This window comes from Rana temporaria, chromosome 13, assembly GCF_905171775.1.
Source record: "Rana temporaria chromosome 13, aRanTem1.1, whole genome shotgun sequence".
NCBI classification, from domain to species: domain Eukaryota; kingdom Metazoa; phylum Chordata; class Amphibia; order Anura; family Ranidae; genus Rana; species Rana temporaria.
In genome coordinates this window covers 115301331-115308936 of record NC_053501.1, presented here as the reverse complement: position 1 = coordinate 115308936, position 7606 = coordinate 115301331, and the positions used below count along the sequence as shown (strand labels likewise).

The following is a 7606-nucleotide window of genomic DNA, read 5'->3' as shown; positions in this document are numbered from 1 at the left end:
TCATGCTCCGGGTGGTGACGACATAATGGGGCAGATATCACCCGGCGCTCGCTCGTCCCCACCCCCTTTCCTGACCGGCCGGCCTGCGTGCTTGGATAAGGGTCTGGTATGGATTTTGGGGGTGGGCCCCACACCGTTTTTTCAGCGTACGGGGTTCCCCTTAAAATCCATAGCAGACCCAAGGGCCTGGTATGCTCTTGGAGGGGGAACCCCATACCGTTTTTTTTTATTTGAAATTTGGTGTGGAGTTCCCCCTCAAGTGTCACGATCAGGCGTCGGACTCGAAGACAGTCAGTCACTTCTGGCAGATGACACGGGGGTCACCCGAGGTGCAGAGTCTAAGCGCTAAACGGTGTTCACCAGAGCTCCTGATGGTGGAGATGGATTTTGCTGCATGTAAGCACCAGGTCGCAGTCCTCAGGATCGCCCCACCAGGAGGTGAGCAAGCCAGGGTAAATAGCAGATAAGGATGAAACAGCAGCGTGGTCAGTAAACAAGCCAAGGGATCAATCACGAGTGGCTGCAGGTTGGGATCAAGCAGAAGAGTAGTCAAAGAACAGGCCGAGGGTCAAACACAGGTGGTTGCAGATTGGGATCAGGCAGTAGAGAAGTCCAGGAACAGGCCGAAGGTCAAACACAGGTGGTTGCAGGTACAAATGGCAGCAGAGCAGACACAGCACTGGCTGGGAAGGCACAATAACCTGGCAAAGAGGAAGTCCTGAGATAAGGCTTATATAGGAAGTTCATGGGAGGAGCAAGGGGTTCAAGGTTCAAGGCAATCAAGACACCAAGCAGAGTAGTCTAAAAGTATCATATAGGTTTATCCACAGATCAGACGGGGAACTGTCCAGCATCTCATATAGCTCAGTGGCAAAAGGCAATGCCAGACAGAGAAGAGGTCCCAGGTTCAAGCCAAGGTCCTGACATCAAGATTCATACCATACAGAGTGCTTGGTATTGGCAGGGATCCAAGTCAGATCCCCGTTCAATATCGTGCCGCGGCTGAACGCAACCACAGGAGAGTCAGGACACTCTCTACGTTTCAGATAGAGAAAGGAGCTGTGTGTTAGTGGGCGTTTGGACTCTCCTGTATCAAAATGGAAGGATGAGGTAAGTGAAGGAGGACTGCACTAAGATAAAGGAAGCTATTTAGGAAAAAAAAAATTGTACCTTTACAACCCCTTTAACTCGCACAATTTCAAACCCGCATTTTAGTGCGAGTTCGGGGAGGGGGGGCGATTTGAAAGACATCTGTTTAAGTTCATGCACAGATGTCTATTGAAATTGCCCCCCGAAAGTCACCAAAAGTAGCGCAGGAACTACTTTTGGAAATCAGTGTGGCGCTGCAAAGTTGGCAATGCATTTTGTCAAAATGGTGAAATTTTGCCAAAATATTTCTATTTGGGCAAACTTCTGAACTTGCTCTATTGTGCGCTACTCAAACTGGCAATCATTGACGTTCTATTTCCCGTTTGTCCGGGATGAGAGAAGACACACTGCTGATCTCACTGCTCCCCCTTCTCTCTCTGCCCTCTATTGTGTGCTACCCACACCGGCAATCATTGACGTTCTATTTTCTTTCCATCCGGGATGAGAGAAGACACACAGCTGATCTCACTGCTCCCCCTTCTCCCCTTCCTCTCTCCTGTGTGCTCCGCCGCCAGTTAAAGTGGAGGTTCACCCAAAAACACAATTTTTAACATTAGATTGAGGCTCGTTTTGTGAAGGGGAATCGGGTGTTTTTTTTTAAATCGAAGCAGTACTTACTGTTTTAGAGAGCGATGTTCTCCGCCGCTTCCGGGTATGGGCTGCGGGACTGGGCGTTCCTATTTGATTGACAGGCTTCCGACGGTCGCATACAGCGCGTCACGATTTTCCGAAAGTAGCCAAACGTCGGTGCGCAGGCGCCGTATAGAGCCACACCGATGTTCGGCTTCTTTCGGCTACTCGTGACACGATGTATGCGACCGTCGGAAGCCTGTCAATCAAATAGGAACGCCCAGTCCCGAAGACCATACCCGGAAGCGGCGGAGAAGATCTATCTCTAAAACGGTAAGTACTGCTTCGATTTAAAAAAAAAAAACACCCGATTCCCCTTGACAAAACAAGCCTCAATCTAATGTTAAAAATTTTTTTTCGGGTGAACTCCCGCTTTAAGTGTGAAGCTAACGAGCTCACATTTCCCGCGGAGCACACAGGAGAGAGGAGGGGGAGAAGAGGGAGCAGTGAGATCAGCTGTGTGTTCTCTCTCATCCCGGATGGACGGGAAATAGAATGTTAATGATTGCCGGTGTGAGTAGCACACAATAGAGGGCAGGGAGAGAAGGGGGAGCAGTGAGATCAGCTGTGTGTCTTCTCTCAGCCCGGACGGATGGGAAATAGAACGTCGATGATTGCCAGTGTGAGTAGCACACAATAGAGGACAGGGGGAGTAGTGAGATCAGTGGGTCACTGATAGGAGGCACTGATGGTCACTGATAGGAGGCACAGTGAGGCTGAGGCATGCAAATGGGCACAGTGAAGCTGCAGGTGGGCATTGTTGACCCTCTTTTCCACTTACAGTAGCTCCTCTCTCATGTGTGCTCCGTGGTCAGTCAAGTGTGAAGCTAACAAGCTCACATTTCCCACGGAGCAGACAGGAGAGAGGAGGGAAAGAATGGGGGAGCAGTGAGATCAGCTGTGTGTCCTCTCTCATCCCGGACGGACGGGAAATAGAATGTCAATGATTGCCGGTGTGATTGGAAACACAAAAGAGGGCAAGGGGAGAAGGGGGACCAGTGAAATCAGTGGTCACTGATAGGAGGCACTGATGGTCACTGATAGGAGACACTGATGGACACTGATAGGAGGCACAGTGATATGGACACAGTGAGGCTGAGGCATGCAAATGGGCACAGTGAAGCTGCAGATAGGCATTGTTGACTCTCTTTTCCACTTACAGTAGCTGCTGCATTCTCACCCTAGGCTTATACTCGAGTCAATACATTTTCCCATTTTTTCGTGGTAAAATTAGGTGCCTCGGCTTATATTCGGGTCGGCTTATACTCGAGTATATACGGTAGTGCAGCTTAATGCAAGTCCATTATGAATAACATCCTTTAAGTGCTGCTTGCAGCCATCATTTATCTTGTGTCTTAAAAAGTGCTCCGTGCAAACTGTGCAAACCAAATTCTACTGATCATAAAATGCTCTTCAAAAAGTGCTCTCGCGTTCAGCAATAAGCCTCCACCACATATGAGAACTCACCAGACAGGATTGACCCTCCTTGCTAGAGTAGGTAAGTCAGGACTTTCCCCTCAAGGGGTTAATCAGCCAAGGTAACACTGCTCCTTCCTCTCATCACAGTCAGTGTTTTCATGAAATCAGAGGAGATAAAGGGCTCCAATAGTGTAAAAAAAATACTTATTTATTTAGGCGACATATATAACATTATAAATCCAAAAGCTATCATGCTTACATTTAACTATGGATTCCACCCCGCACCCGGGTTTTGTAGTGTTTTTAATCATACAACACTGACTTCACTATAACAAGCACAAGCCCTGTTTGTAGCTCCAATCAGTTGGGTCTTTCACCACATTCGGTGTCTCCAGCGGACCAGTGTTCCTTCCTGTAACTCTGCCCCGACGTACGTTTCGTCGTGCTGACGTCTTCAGGAGAACTCTAATGCAAGAGGGACTTTGATAAGGGGCCTACAGACTTCTTTCTTTCTCTCTTTCTGATTTCTTTCTCTCTCTCTCTCTTTCTCCCTTCCTTTCTTTTCTCTCTCTCTTTCTTTCTTTCTTCTTTTTTTTTTACTCACTCTCTCTCTTTCATTCTTTCCTTCTCTCTCTTTCTGATTTCTTTCTCTCTCTCTTTTTTTTCTTCCTCTCTCTCTTTCTTTCATTCTTTCCTATTTCTTTCTCTCTCCCTCTCTATTTTTTTTCTCTCTCCCTCTTTTTTTTCTCTCTCTGTCTCTTTCTTTCTTTTTTCTTTCTTTCTTTCTTTCTCTCTTAATCTTTGTTTCTCTCTTTTTTTCTCTCTCTCTCTCGCTTTTTTTCTCTTTCGCTTTCTTTTCTCTGTCATGCTTTCTTTTTTTTCTCTCTCGCTCTCTTTCTTTTCTCTCTCTCGCTCTCTTTTTCTCCATCTTCTTTCTTTCTCTTTCTTTTTTTCTCTTTCTTTCTCTCTTTTTCTTTTCTCTCTCTCACTTTCTTTCTCTTTCTTTTTCTCTCTCTCACTCTTTTTCTTTTCTCTCTCTCTCAGTTTATTTTTCATTCTTTTTCTTCTCCCTCTCTCTTTCTTTTTCTCTCTCTATCTCTTTCTTTCTTTCAGCAGGAACCGGACAAATTTCAATCCATCTATTGGCAGATCACTGTTTGTGACTATAGCTTCCAGCAGAGATCATTATATTCTGATGGTGGGGAAACCTCCCTCTGTCTACAAAGTATTGACTCAGGGGGGCTGAATACAAATGCATACCACACTTTTCATATATTTATTTGTAAAAAAAAACACAAAATCATTTTCCTTCCACTTCACAATTATGTGCTACTTTGTGTTGGTCCATCACAAAAAATCCCAATAAAATACATTTACGTTTTTGGTTGTAACTTAACATGTGGAAAATTTCAAGGGGTATGAATACTTTTTCAAGGCACTGTGTGTGTGTGTATATATATATATATATATATATTAGGGCTGCGGAAATTAACGATTAATTGGTCGATTAATCGTTAATTTCTTTGGTCGATTAAAATTATTTTGATCGATGACGATCCGCGGAGTGAGCTCCGCGGTCTCGCCCATAGGAAAGGCCGCGGCTTCGGCCTAGCTCCGGAGCCGCGGCGCGCTGACGTCATCATCACCTGCCCGCCTGCTTGTATCTTCTTCCCTTGCGCACGTGTGTCCATCAGCTACTCTGCAGATGGGTCTGCCTGCCTGATAGTCAGGTAAGAAAGGAAAACCATCTGTGTGTGGTAACATTATGGGGCAGATGTATATATTCCTGGAGTATGGGGACAGATGTGTATATTAAAGCATGGGGGCAGATGCTGTAATGTACACATCTGCCCCCATGCTGTAATGTACACATCTGCCCCATGCTGTAATGTACACATCTGCCCCATGCTGTAATGTACACATCTGCCCCCATGCTGTAATGTACACATCTGCCCCCATGCTGTAATATACACATCTGCCCCCATACTGCAAGAATATACACATCTGCCCCCATGCTGTAATGTACACATGGGGGCAGATGTGTATATTCTTGCAGTATGGGAGACAGATGTGTATATTAAAGCATGGGGGCAGATGTGTATATTACAGCATGGAGGCAGATGCTGTAATGTACACATCTGCCCCCATGCTGTAATGTACACATCTGCCCCCATGCTGTAATGTACACATCTGCCCCCATGCTGTAATGTACACATCTGCCCCCATGCTGTAATGTACACATCTGCCCCCATGCTGCAAGAATATACACATCTGCCCCCATGCTGTAATATACACATCTGCCCCCATGCTGTAATGTACACATCTGACCCCATGCTGTAATATACACATCTGCCCCCATACTGCAAGAATATACACATATGCCCCCATACTGCAAGAATATACACATCTGCCCCCATGCTGTAATGTACACATGGGGGCAGATGTGTATATTCTTGCAGTATGGGAGGCAGATGTGTATATTACAGCATGGGGGCAGATGTGTATATTACAGCATGGGGGCAGATGTGTACATTACAGCATGGGGGCAGATGTGTACATTACAGCATGGGGGCAGATGTGTATATTACAGCATGGGGGCAGATGTGTATATTCTTGCAGTATGGGGGCAGATGTGTATATTACAGCATGGGGTCAGATGTGTACATTACCGCATGGGGGCAGATGTGTATATTACAGCATGGGGGCAGATGCTGTAATATACACATCTGCCCCCATACTGCAAGAATATACACATCTGCCCCCATACTGCCCCCACCACATTTACCAGTGGCTAATGCAGAGTTGCAATGCAAGGAGATCAGCTAAAAGTAGTTGTATCTGTATGTGCGTTAATTAATCAAAATTAGTCGATTAATCGATTAAAAAAAAAAAACGATTAATCGAACACAAAAATTTTAATCAGTCACAGCCCTAATATATATATATATATATATATATATATATATCTATCACTCAAAGTCTGGCAAATAATTGTAATAATATTGATTTAAATATTACATCTGCGTTGCCAGGTCTGTAGAGGTGAAGGTTAAAGGACTTTGACATTTTAATGCCGCGTACACACGATCGGAATTTTCCGTGTTTTTTTTTCTGACAGATGTTGGCTTAAAATTGTCTTGGATCCACACGGTCGCACAAATGTTGTCGGAAGTTCCGATGGTCAAGAAGGCGGAGACGTACAACACTACTACGATCCGAGAAAAATTAAGTAGAATGTTTTCGAGCATGCGTCGAATTGGTTTCCGAGCATGCGCAGCACTTTTGTGCATCGGAAATGGCTACACACGGTTGGAATTTCCGACAAGAACTTTTCTTGTCGAAAAAATTGAGAACCTGCTCTCAAACATTTGTTGTCGGAAATTCCAACAGCAAATGTCCGATGGAGCCTACACACGGTCGGAATATCCAACCAAAAGCTCACATCGAACGTTTGTTGTCAGAAATTCCGATCGTGTGTAGTCTCGTTATCATAGCAAAGGACTGCGCATCAAGGACTGCGCAGGCGCAAACTTGCTGACGGAAATCTCCGAACCGTGGCTGGCTCGCTCGGCCTCCTGGCTCTTTTTTTAAGATCCTCCAATCCACGGGGATGTTAAAGAATGAGCCTGGATCGGAAATGGCTACACACGGTTGGAATTTCCGACAAGAACTTTTCTTGTCGAAAAAATTGAGAACCTGCTCTCAAACATTTGTTGTCGGAAATTCCAACAGCAAATGTCCGATGGAGCCTACACACGGTCGGAATATCCGACCAAAAGCTCACATCGAACGTTTGTTGTCAGAAATTCCGATCGTGTGTAGTCTCGTTATCATAGCAAATGCATACCTCCCAACATTTTGAGATGGGAATGAGGGACACCTACTAGCAAACGTATGTAGCCATAGGACACACCTCCAGTCACGCCCCTTAAAGGGGACATAACCCCAAAAAAAGGTTAATTAAATCCACAAGTGTTTTTTATTATCACTACTATTCCTGTATATTGGCTTTTAAAATTGACAAACGCAGCAATTTAGAATTTGGATGAAAGGTTTAGCCCTGGGAAACACTTTTTGAAAGATAGAAAGTGCATTTTATATACAAATCTATAGATCAGACCAAACTAAGGGACAGATGAGGGACATTGCTCCAAATCAGGGACAGTCCCTCGAAATCAGGGACAGCTGGGAGCTATGCAAATGTATGGGTCTTGTATCCCAACGAATGTACAGATCTCATATCACAGCGAATGTACAAGTCTCATTATGATAGGCAAAGGAACCAATTTCATGCCCACAGCAAAATGGGGCTCATTGAATGTACAAATCTCATGGCCACGGGATAGGTACGGGTCTCATTCTCGTAACAAACATATGGCTCTGGCTCTGTTCCTGGCTAATGTACAAG

At 45.1% G+C, this 7606-nt stretch overlaps 1 protein-coding gene across 1 annotated transcript in view; it reads right to left on the bottom strand.

Moving 5' to 3' along the window:
• Nucleotides 1-7606, bottom strand: part of LOC120920973 (NACHT, LRR and PYD domains-containing protein 3-like) — a 71092-nt gene that overhangs the window by 36716 nt on the left and 26770 nt on the right. The window lies entirely within an intron of this gene.